Below are 13,381 nucleotides of genomic sequence, written 5' to 3'. Positions count from 1 at the left end.
GTTATTAACCGGACCGGTTTTTTTGGCCCGGAAAAAAATCGGTTCGGTTAATAACCGGACCGGTTAATAACCGGTTTTTTTCTGTCAAAATCCTAACCGGTCTAACCGGTTAGGACCGGTTTAGAAACCGGTTAATAAACCGGTTTTTTTATTAACCGGTTTTTTTTATTAACCGGTTTTTTTTTTTTTTTTTTTTTTAAATTTCGCGGTTTCAAATACGAATATTTGTTTTTTATATTTTGTACTTAATGAAGACCATTATTTTTTCACAGTATAAACAAACCGGTAACTACAAGGCAAACCGGTAACTACAAGGCAAAACGGACTGACCGAAGCCATTCTTTGCTTTCGTTGTTAGGGTTCTTTGCTTGGAAGATGAGTATGAGTGTGTGTTGGTGAATGTGTTTTCAACAAACCAAAGATTAAAAACACATAACTTTCATTTATAGTTTTTACATTAAAAATACAAACATTAAATCGTTATCGCATATTCGTAACTCAAAAATACAAACATTAAATCATTAACACTGAAGAAATCTCTGCCAAGAACTGTTGTTCATGATTTAACTAAAAAATACAAACATTAAATCGTGAACTAGCAGATGCTCCTGTTGTTCCCAATCGCAGTTTGTTCATGATTTGCCTCCATGTTTGTTGTTTCTTTAACTAAATTAGAAAAATCCAAATCAACAAGTAAATAAGAGCACATATTAGGAAAAAGAATGCTTAGACACGATTACATGAACAACTTGCTGTTTCTTACTCATGATTTGCCTCCATGTTTGCTGTTTCTTTAACTAATTTTCTTCGCTACCCGATCCCGAGCTATTTCTTTGGTAATCGTCGTACGCGGCTTCTTCATCGGTCATTGGTTGAGTGTGTCCTTCATTGACCTCGTCTTCATACAAGCCCGCTTCATACTCCATTTCCCCCTCGAGTGAGCGTTGATGTTGTGCCCTATCTAAAGAGTCCAAGTAATCCTTGTAGCAAATCGACATCTCTATAGCTGGTGCAGTGAGTCGAGTCCTCCTAATCGATATAACCCTGCCAGAAACAGAAAAAGCAGACTCCGAAGCTACCGTGGAAGCTTGGACCGTTAGTAAATCTTTGGCCATGGCGGCGAGGATCAGAAACTCATCCTCCTTACCTCTTCACCAAGCCAGCAAATCAAGACTTCTAAATTCATCCGGAGTCATGTGTTTCACAAAGTTGGTACCACCATACCTTCCAAGTTCACTGCTTGGGGTGTTTACCCTTTGACGTTTACCGGCGTCTTCCCAAATCATGTAGTACATCCCCATTTCAAGGTCGGTTTGGGATTGGGATTGGGCAACAGCTCTTAACGAGTCATGAATTTGGGAAGACGACCCGTATTTTGTAAGGTAGACATCATACATGTTTGACAAGGTGGTGTTGAAAGCATTCTTTAAAGTTTGGCTATAATAGGGGTTTTGATCGTCGTTTAACCCAAGCTCATCACAAATTTTTTCTATTAAAGCTTCAACATCACCAACATTGATGCAAGGGTTTAACGCAGCAGCACATGTCAAAACAGCGGGTAGTTGTTGAAAATATTTTCTAAATTTTTCTTTCATTTTTACACCCATATCAAAATAAGGTGCACCCCTATAATCAAGTTCACTCAACTTTGTGCACATGACAGCAATTTTTGGTAAAGCAATGGGGCTTGTTGGATAGTAAACCCCGGATAAACTAGTTGTGCAAGATTTAAAAATTTGAAGGACCTCCGTAACGATCTCAATCAATAACCAGTTTCTAGGATCATATGGTGCACATTTACCCCTACTTGACAAAATTTGATGAAACGCAATTAATGATTCTTTTTGTTGGATGGCTTTCTCAAACATATTACAAGTCGAGTTCCATCTTGTTGGACAATCCCAATTTGGCCCCAACCATTGACAATTAGCTTCTACACAAAATTTTTTGTATCTTGAAAATGTTTTATTGTTGCTAAAAACATCTCGTAACATTCTTTTAAAACTGTTTCTTTGCGTTTCGATCACGTTTAACCCATCTTGCACGGCCAAGTTGATAATATGTGCAATGCATCGGCTATGAAAAAACGCTCCATCACAAATAGGTTTATACTTTAATTTTAAATGGGCAACCGCGGCCGTATTGTTAGACGCGTTATCAAACGAAATTGAAAAGATTTTATCTTCAATTTTGTATTGTCGAATGACTTTATCCAAGATTTGAAAAATATTTCTACCCGTGTGCGGGTAATCAAACAATTGAAACGCAACGGTTCGTTTCATCATTTGCCACGACTCGGGGTCAACCCAATGAGCCGTCACACAAATGTATGAGTCGGGCGAACCATGAGGTACCGACCAAACATCCGTTGTTAAGTTTACACCAGTTTGTAAGTTTGAAAATTATGAAATTAGTTCGGATTTAGCGTTTTTCCATGCTTTAAGACAATCTCTTCTAAGGGTCGAACGACTTACGTGTTGGTAGCGTGGTTGAACATAGTTTTGCATCATCTCCGTGAATTGAGGGTTGTCGAAGTGGTTGAAAGGAAGTGTTTGTTGAATCACAAAGTTTGAAAACTGTTGACGTACCGCTTCAACGTCGTACGTAAACACCCCTCCTTGATTCGTCATCTCCGGCTGCGAACTACTTCCCGCTTCGTCCTTCAAGGCCTTGCAAAAGCGCTGTTGTATATGCGCTTTTAAAGTGGAGTTTGCATCTTTGGCATAGAACTTCAAACAGTGCTTGCATCGAGCTTTTTGGCGACCGTTAGACAGTTCGCATAGGTCGAAATGTTGCCACACATCTTGGTTTCGTTTCGTGGGGATGATCCGAACGACCGTTATGTCTGTGTTCGAGGCACCCATGTTGACGGATGAAGCAGCACTTTGGGAGGCCATGATAATAAGAGCGTATAATCGAGTATGAAATAAACGAGTACGAGTATGAAATAAACGACTACGAAATAAGAGCGTATGGAGTGGTAATGTGGTATAATTGAGTGTGAGATAACAAAATAATCGCGTATGAAATAAACGTTTAGAGCTAGTAGAGTTGTATAATCGAGTGTGAGCTAACCTACCCAACCTAAACTATATATAGTTGTTTGTGGGGGTAAAATGTTAAAAAAAACGGCTAGAAATCAAGAAAAAACGGGCAAAAAAGGACCCAAACGGTCATATGGCTGTTTTATAACGGTCAAAAACCGGTTAACCTAAAAACCGGTTAACCGGTTTTTAGGTTAACCGGTTTTTTAATAACCGGTTTTTAAATTTAACCGGTTTTTTTACTAACCGGTTCAATAACCGGTTTTTGTCCACGAATGAGTAACCGAAGTACTAACCGGCGGTTCAATAACCGGTCTAACCGGTTTTTTAATAACCGGTTTTTCTATTAACCGGTTTTCGGTTAAACCGACCAAACCGGTTCTATAACCGGTTTTTTTGAACACCTCTACTCACAACTGATCTTTGAAACTATAGATTGAGAGAGAGTGATAGATGAAGACAGAGAGAATGGTGAGCTTCTGATTATTTGGGGGTAGGGGTGTTCACGGTCCGGTTTTTGCGGTTTTCACGTCAAACCGTAACCAAACCGTTAGTAACGGTTTTTTATTTTCGTAAATCATAACCAAACCGTTGAACTCTTAAACCGAACCGTTAGTAACGGTTTGGTTTTATGGTATGGGCTTATTGGGGTTTTATACAAAATACCCAAAATATTTTGTGATACAATTAATTTCTGGGTTCTTATTCGAAAATTTGAAAAGCAAATTAAAGTCTTTTGCGTTTTAAATTGGGCTTAGCACACATTTTTTTATTTACGGTTGGTCTTTATATTTAATAATGTTTGCTATAAGCGTTAATAATTTTTATTTAATTATGACTATTAGTATATTTGTATACACATACATATTCTATAATATAATATATTTAGAATATTTATAATTAAATCATACGGTCCGGTTCGGTTTTATACGGTTGGTTTTGGGTATAAACCATAAATCAAACCACTTGTTACGGTTTGAAAATATTGAAACCAACCGACCGAAAGTTAAGAAAGAAAACCCACCGTTAAATCAAACCGATGACCGGTTTAGACGGTTTCACGGTTTCGAACCGAACCATGAACACCCCTAATTTAGAGAAAGTGGAGGTAGACAGATGGGTATGGATGATAAGATAAAGTGGGACACGTGTTATGCAGTTATAAAAAGCTTGAAAAGGTGATCAAGCGTATGTAATACGATCTTTAAGTTACAAACATATAAGCATAATGTACACATAAAAAATGCAGCTTAAAATGAACTAAAGAGAAGGCTACAATTCACATGGGAAGGTGTACAATTATACATGCGGAATGTAGAAGTTATTATGCAGCAGAAAGTTTGAAATTATAATATATATAATTATTTTCATTTGAAATTTTCCTCTCAAACATATGATATTTAATATTTAATTAGATATAACGTGGGTTGTATGTGTTAAGAATAGGCAAAATCCACCACATGCGATCTAGCTGTAGGAGGTTTGGGGTTCTCAAGTGAAGACCCAAGTTCGATCTCCATTGTAAATGGAGATTGAAGACAATTCTTATGTAGAGAGAGAATTCACAATTCTCTCTTGTGCAAGACTGTCAGTTTAGATCCTGAGCCCATCTGAGTTTTTGTCCCATCGTGTGTTACGCAAGAGAGTTCTGCTCTTTTGGTGACATACTGACTGTCAAATGGCAACCAAATGTATGGTTCCTTGGGAAACGCTCGAGCCAAACTCAGAAGATAGTGTAGACCCGGTTAAAAAAATATACTATAGCAAGAGTGGGGCAACAATGCACTCCAATTATGAGAGTGGTGCGGCCTTAACACAAAAACTAGCCGTCATTCAATAAAACAATGTGCTAAGAACAGGTTTGCTAGTGTGGGGAAATGACGAGTTTATGGAAAGAATAAGTGAAAATATAATGTGTTCATGTTGACTAGACTTATACGTAAAAAGAATTAAGTATTAACATTGTGGATATTCTTACTTTTTTTTTAATGATGAAAATTCATGAAGAAAATATCTATTCTAAACAAAAATAAGTTCAACTTTTAATATTAATTAAATAAGGTCACCTTTACCAAGATACTAAAAAAGATATTTTAACCATTGGTATGAAAAGTACGTTTGTAAAATCCCAACAACTTGGTAAATGAGATCATTTCCTTAGACAGGAGGACATGTTTGTAATTTCACATGTTAAAATATGTAGCTTCAGTCATTGTCGAGTTGACATGATAATCCTTGATGGATTAAAAAAAAAAAAAGCTAAGCGAAAAGTAATGGCCAGTCATGTTAATTTAGGCAGAAAATACAAACAACACGAGACAAAATGAATCTATTAATTATAATGCGTTGCACGGAAGTCATGTTCTCACACATACAATATTACAACCAAGTCCAAGGGTGGGGCCAGGCAGCTACCAACACAAAAGTAGTTATCATGATAGCTTCATGACCTATTGCTCTTGCTTCATTTCCGCCAATCAAATATGGAAATGGATGATAAGTGGTGACTAAATTTGCTCTGAAAAATACATTGCATAAATTAGCACCGCCTTAAGAATAGTTATCGAAATATCACAATTAAGATGGTTGTTCATTAATTATTTAATTATGTCACTTTCATACTTTGAAGCCTATACTTGTTTTAGAAGTTTGTGGAAAACTCCTCGTTAGAAGTTAGAACACCTGATATTTTTTTTATTTTTTTAACACCCATTGCCTAATCTGAAACCCATTTTTTTTTCTTTATTTTTTTTTTGTTTTTGTTATATATAAGACTTGAACATGACCATCCTTTTTTGATATTGTTTATTATAAATAATATACTCCGTATAATACATGGCAAAATATATAATTACAAGAGAATAAAAATCTAAAATACTACAATATCCGATGACTTTGTAATACTATATCATTTTACACACTTTGAAGTACTAGTAAAGAGTTTCTAAACGTTGGGATTGGATCTGAAGTTAAGAAAGAGGTGTTATGGTAAGTCTTTGATGAATATATATGCAAGCTGGCAGGGCCGGCCCTGGGCGTGGCAGGATGGTCGACGACTATAGGCCCCGACACCTTGATAGGTCCGAATTTATTAATATTTTAAAACTTATATGTATTTATATTAAATACAATATACATATTTAATATTTAAACTCAATTAGATAACCATTAGTTTGGTCTAGTGACAAATGAGTATTACTCTCAATCAAAAGGTTATGAGTTCTAGTCATTTTTAATATTATTTTTATAAAAAAATATTTTACACAACCCAAATTATAACCAAGTAAACCATATAAATATTAAATTGCTTAAACCCAACAAAATACTCATTTTATTTAAGACTTAAAAAATTTTTGCGTTAGACCCAAAACATTTTTTACTTTCTCGGAGCCGGCCCTGCAAACTGGTAAGGCGAGGGAGCATGTAACTCACAAACTCAATCAATGACAACACGCCCCTTCATAAAGTGTAAATTTATTTCCATATACATGTTTGAATCCAAGATTCTTTACAAGATTAGATGCTATATACACTAACACTAGAAATGTCAAAATGAAAGTGTGGCATGAGGCACGTGGCAATGCAACTTAAGAAGGACACTACAAAGTAATGCTACTTGGCGAAACTGTGATATTCAGCTTCAGCTAGGTTTGTCAATTTTTTTACAACAAATTCCTGTTAATATGATACAAAATAACATGAGTTTTAACAGGTTTTGGTTTGAGCTTAACATGTTTTGTGTCTTAAACAGGTCGACTTGTTTAAGACATGTTAAAATTCGTGTCCTAACAGGTTAAATACATGTTAACATGTTAGTAACATGTGTAGATTTTTAATATAAATAAATAAATAAATAAATATACACTCCTAAAGTCCTAAACCTAAATTATATAAGTCATACTTATATAGGACATTTCACTCATGTCCATCAAAACCCGCTATTATATTTTTAATGGATGTTATCATTTGTTTCTATGATTTTTGGTTTCAAGTATGTTATGGATTTTTGATTTTTTTTTTTGTTTCATATATGTTAAGGATTATGCTATTCTGTTTCAATATGTTATGGATTATGTATTAATTACAGGGAACGCCCAAGCCAAACTTTAAAGTTAGCGTAGACCAGGTTAAGACAACATTTTCTGGCCAGTGTGGGGGCATCGGGGCTCTTCAAATTTGAAGAGTGCGGTAGCCTAAATACAAGAAAGTCGTCGTTCTATAAAAAAAATTTAGACTTCTATGCTTGTTTTGAATTTTTTTGTATCATTACACACGTATTTTTCGTTGTATGTATAAACATGTCCCGTAACATGTTTTAACATGTTAACTTGTTACTAAACAGGTTCGTTTTCGTGTTTGGAAAAAATGACACGATTAGATATCGTGTTGTGTTCGTGTTTAATATCACAGGTCATCCTGTCTTATCGTGTCGTGTCTAATATGTTATGACAACCCTAACTTCAGCGCTATAATAAGAAACATATTGTCACATCCCGAACAAAAGTGGTGGAACATGTCGGAGGCGCAATGTTTGATTAGACATGAACATATGACACTATTAAGTGACAAAAAAATTATTTAATTCATTTTTTTCACACTCCGACTTAGGGTCTAAGCGTGTGACCAATAGTTGCAACCTGCTTTATAAATATATCAGAGTTGCGGGTTATTTTAGCGGAAGACTTTGTTTATAATTATATATTAATATTTTGAAACCTTCCCGAATATTATATATCCAAGTACTTGCTTTATAAATCATGTTAGATATTGTTTACAATATCTTAATAATAAAAATTTGAGTCATCTCTAACTTGCGAGCATCTAACCTCATGAATGGCTCTAATTTCTTGCTACCTGTTGTAATCTGTTACCCTAAATGTGGGGGGAATATGTCAGGGATATGCTGGTGAATCGTTGACTCTAAAAACATTTAATAAATCTTTATTGACTGAAAAAATAGTTTTCTTGAACAATCTCAGTAGAAACGTCTCTTATTTCTGGGATTTGTACCACTTGCCATATACGCAATTACGGTTCTCTGAGAACTGATGCCCATTGGAGAACTTTATTATGATTGCTAGTCCGCGGCCACGTAGCCTGATTAATAGATGACGTGAGGTCGAAGACTCACTTAAAAATAAACCGATTACAACTATTAGATAGCGATAAGCGGGTATCGAACACAGGGAGTTTGTGGAAATAGTGTTACCAAGTAGTTTTATTATTTATCTAAATTAAACTAAATGCAAAAGTAAATTCAAATAGTTGGTTGTTTGGTTTTGAGTAATGAAAATAACTAAAATAATTAAACAAGTTTTAAACAATAGAGAAACAATACTCTCTCCCGATTTCAGGTTTCCAATGTTCATAAAGTTAATGTTTACTTGTGAGATGAACTACACAATTATAGTTCGTGAAAATGCGTTTGGATGTGATAAGAGAGGACTAAGTAATTGGATTACAAAAACGCAAGGTTGTCACTAAAAAAACAGTTTAGTATTGTTAACCCTAATGCTCTTCTACTAAATCTCGATTGCCTATGGCACCAAGAACGGATAGTCAAGAACACAAATTTATACCATAGTAACAATTACAAAACAAACACACAATCACCATAGCAAAATGTAGGTTCCCAGCCGGATCTACACGAGATATCGCGTTCTACGTAGGTGCGGAATCCCTACGTAAGACGTTACGAGTATAGAAAACAATACGAGCTAACACACGATACGATAATCAAACACACGTTGTATTCCAACCATAAACACGTGATACTATGATCACTGAATACAAACTCTCTGACTCGAATACACGAATGAACTGGAATTCTAATCAATAATCCGTAAACAAAACAGCTTATATAGACACGACAACTTCACCTGGCATGTTCAGGCGAAGTTGTCCCTAACTTCGCTTGTCTAACAAGTTCGCCCATATCAGCGAACTTGTTAGCAACTTCGCTTACATACAAAACTCAAATCTAACTAACACGATTACAGACACTCGACACTGAACTACTGACATCATGCACCAACAGACTCCCCCTTGGCAGTAGCTTCATCTCTTTAGCTTCAAACACGTGTCTTGTAATCTTCAACACTCTTATCTTCATCTTTAAGCATGCACTCCTTCTCGAACACAAACCGATACTATTCTTTGATATTTCCTCGCTTCGTCTTTCCAAGTAGGAATATAAAATATCTTCTTATCATTCAACACCTGCAAATCAGCTTGCGATAAGTTTACCAAGTGCATCGGATCATAAACTCTTAGCACCTCTTGTTCATCCTCGTCTTCCATCACTGCCTCAGCTGTCTCACAATCTACATACCACCACTTCAGGTCTTTAAGCACATCCTTGGGCATTAATTTCATCGGTACTTCTTTCAATCACCGGATCGGTTTATACTTCATAATCATCCAAGGTTTTCCATCAGCTCTTAAACCTCTATCCTTGTCTTCAACAAGTTTTCCCTTTTGTGGTTTCAACAGCTCAAATTTCTTCTCTTTTATACTCTCTTTCCACACAATCTTCCCAATGACTCTAGCCATATTATCGTCACTTCTGTTTATCAATCCCATTCTGGCTAAGTCTTTCACTTCACATTCTGGCAGTGTATTCAACGATCTCAACATCCTTCTAAAGTACTGAACACCGTCATACCTTTTAATCACGAAGAGCCTCAACTGCTCATCATATATCCAGCAAATAATTCCTTTCTTCGCTTCAGCATAGCCTTTAATGTTGTAACTCTTCTTAAACATTTTAGGAACCGCTGGTTTCTTCGTTTTGACGAACCACTGAGCATAGCCTTCTTTCCATCTAGGCTGCTCTTCCCATTCAGTCTCATCACTTCCAATCTGTTGACTCATATCTATCTTCTCAACATCTGGTATCTCATGCTCCACATTCTCTTCTACTATCTCTCCCTCTTCAATCTCATTATCAATCACAATCTCTGCACCAATCTTCTCTATCACATCACTCGGTAGTACATCATCATCACCAACATAGTCATCATCCATCTCCTCAACTTCCACTACCACCACATCATCACCACCAGCTGCAGTTGTCGACTCCCCCTGAGTTGTGGAAGTTCCAAGAGCTTGATCAGTTCTTGGCAACTCACCACCTGCACCTTTCGATGCATTGGGATCATCGTCTCTATCATTTCATCTCTTGGTCCTCAACTCATCGCCTTTACAGCTCGTCTCCCCCTGAGATGCCAAGAACTCCTTGAAAGCATCTATGATTTTTCCATGTTGTACCAGCAGGGACGACCGCATCTGATTCTCTGCAACTAGGCGTTGAATAGCCTGGGTCTGGATAAGATTAATCCTTGACTGCTCTGCCACGACCCGTTCAAGTGCTGCTATTCGTTCAGAGTCTGATAGGGTTGCATTGAAATTGAACCTCATATGTGATATATCTTGAGTGTACTGAGGAGGGATTTCCGATGTCACCGGGACCTCAGAAGTAGAAATAGACGTAACCGCAGGTGGTATCGTCACCGATAACCCTGCAGTGGCCACAACAGTCGACTTGATAAATTGTGCCACGACCTCCGTTGGAGTAACAGTCGGAGGCGGCAACGAAACGATCTCAGGAGTCGAAAGTTGGAAAGTAGTGGGTGGGAGGCCAAATGATGAGGTAGCCACCACGGGAACAACCGTAGCGCTTGGCCTTGTAACCTGTAATGATGAGGGAACCATTGTCATACCGGATAGTGCTGGTGGAGTGAAACGTACCACCCTAGAGCTCTCACCGGCTCCCGATCCTGCACCTATCCGTTCCCTTCTTGACCTCCGGATCAACTGTTGTACCTCTTCCTCATAATCTGACTCGCTATCATCATCTGTTCTCTTTCTTTTCCCATGTAGTCTTTCTCGAGTTACCATAATCCTTCTTGCAACTGCCACTTCATCATCAGAATCAGAACCAGCCACCGTAGCAGCTGTCCTAGTAACATTCACACCCGAAGCACGTTCAACCGGGACCTGTACGTTCTCCTCTGGATCCACCCGATCCATGTCAAAAAATCCCTGACCGCCAAACGCTGCGTCAAGGTCAACGTTCTCCTCCGGTGACACAACAGGAGCAGCAGGTATAGCTTGAGGTGCTCCTGCCTGTTGTGGTGCCGGGTCCCTAAACTCGTCCCCACGAGCAGGCACATACGCCGGGTTAATCAAGTACCCAAAAAGTGGAGTATGGCGAGGACGGAGCTCAGGTTTGCTCCTCGCACTAGAGGATCTACATTGAGCGAAGATCCGTTTGTTCACACTCTCTACATATCGGATCGGACGACGCTGAGGAAGCGTTGGAGCAACATGATTCAAGATCATTTGAAGAAATCTTGGATACATGATAAATCGCTCAAGCGCCATCGCTCTTCTTTGACGATCAATCTCATAAAAGACCATCTGACTAAAGCTGTATCGCTTGTTGTAAGTCAGAGCAGTCATTGCTGACTGCATGGTTGCGCCCATGCCATCAGTGCCCGCCTTTCTCCCTGACATGCAAACAATCATAACATGCATGAGAAAGCGCCACTGGTCAAGTAAAAATCCTTTCCTTCTCTGCGTATCCCCCAAGGGACCAGAGTATCCCATTCTCAAAAACGCTCCATCACGGAAAGGAGCTACAAACTCTGTCAGGTCATCCCTTGTCTCATTTCCAAACCGTAAAGCCGCCCGGATTTGTTCAGAAGGGAACTGAACAATCTGATTGTTGACTGTCGCGCGCATCACCGGGGGTTCGACTCTACAATCATATTCCACGGTCTGCCAAAAATCCTCAATGTTGGGCAAGGATATCGGCAGAGTTGTTGTAATCGCGTGGAATATCCGCGAGCGTAACAGAAAGGTGATGATTTCGCGGAAATCATCAACTCCGCTCGCCTCCGGGTCTAATGTTATATACATGTTGTGACCCGGGAAGAACTGTCTCTGGTTATCACCTCCGTCATCACCGCCTGCACCACCTGCTCCAGCTACAGCAGCCATATCTGCAACAAACAGGCTAAGTTAGATAAACGTCAAAGCAAGTCACAAGTTCGCCTGTTACCTTGAGCGAAGTTGTGATCTATTCTGTATAGGCGAAGTTAAAGGTGGGGCGAAGTTGGGAAACAACTTCGCTTCAACTTGAACTTCGTCTGATAACTGTTAAGTAAAATGGTCCAGGCGAAGTTAATGAAAACTTCGCCTAACCACAACATCACCTCATAAACATTTTCAAAATCTATAATCAGGCGAAGTTAAACCTCAGGCGAAGTTACGGATAACTTCGCCTAACCTGTAACTTCGCCGTATTCGAATCGGCAACAGTTAGGATAATCGAACGACGTGTAGATGATGATTTTGGAGATCGAGGACTCCGTAACACATGATTTTATGAAGTTTTATACGTTCAAGTAAATTACTATCACGTAATAACAAGTTTGAAATCGGGTGTTTAAGGTTCGAAAGAACGAGGTCGTGAATCGAGTCGAAACGACCGATGATTAACCTCAATAGACAATGATAATATGATAATCAAACCCTACACACCTTGAATTTGATTAGAATCGAAGTAAGAAAAACACAGATGATCGATAAGTTCGCCTAGGTCTCGGAGAGGATAAGTTCGCTGGATTTGAAATAATGAAACTGTTTGACCTAAAAACTTCTTTATATAGGGTCAAAGTTAGTACAGGCGAAGTTATCGATAACTTTGCCTATTCCAGGCGAAGTTATGAACAAGTTCGCCGGTATTTACAAAACAAACCCCTATACTTTGAACAATTTTCAATAAAGTTTTAAAAACTTCCTTTAAAGCGTTAAATGATACGATCAAGACCAAGCAACCACGTATAAAATCATACAACTACATAAGTAACGAAAATTTGAAAAAATAAAGTACACGGGATCAAATTTCAGTCTCGACAGGGACTACCATGTTTTAGAAAAGATCCGAACATGAATCATACTAATTACGTGACTGTCACATAGATCCGTGTTCAGCTGTATTATGACATAAAGAGACAGGTTGTAAGCAGGTAATATACTTAAAATGGTTTTCATCGTTTATGTGATACGAGTTAGGTTCAATTAAGCTCAAAACTTAAGCGGGCAACAACTCAGAGATTATGATGCGTCCTATCTATTCTCAAAGCGTATTTGGCTTTCCCCAAGTCACCCCGAATTGACCTCGACCCGTAGTGTCTGATTAAGTAACAATTACTCTTCGATCTTAGACTCTGCTTCCCGTTCACCTTCTTGCGTCTTGATTGATAATCATTAACATTATGAACTCTAGAATTTTTTTTTATTTAACATGTATATACACAACTTCAAGTAGA

Source organism: Bidens hawaiensis, unplaced genomic scaffold, assembly GCF_021521415.1.
Source record: "Bidens hawaiensis isolate Kalapana, Puna unplaced genomic scaffold, B.hawaiensis_p1.1 tig00030533_1, whole genome shotgun sequence".
NCBI lineage: Eukaryota > Viridiplantae > Streptophyta > Magnoliopsida > Asterales > Asteraceae > Bidens > Bidens hawaiensis.
Note: the sequence above shows the minus strand (reverse complement) of the source record.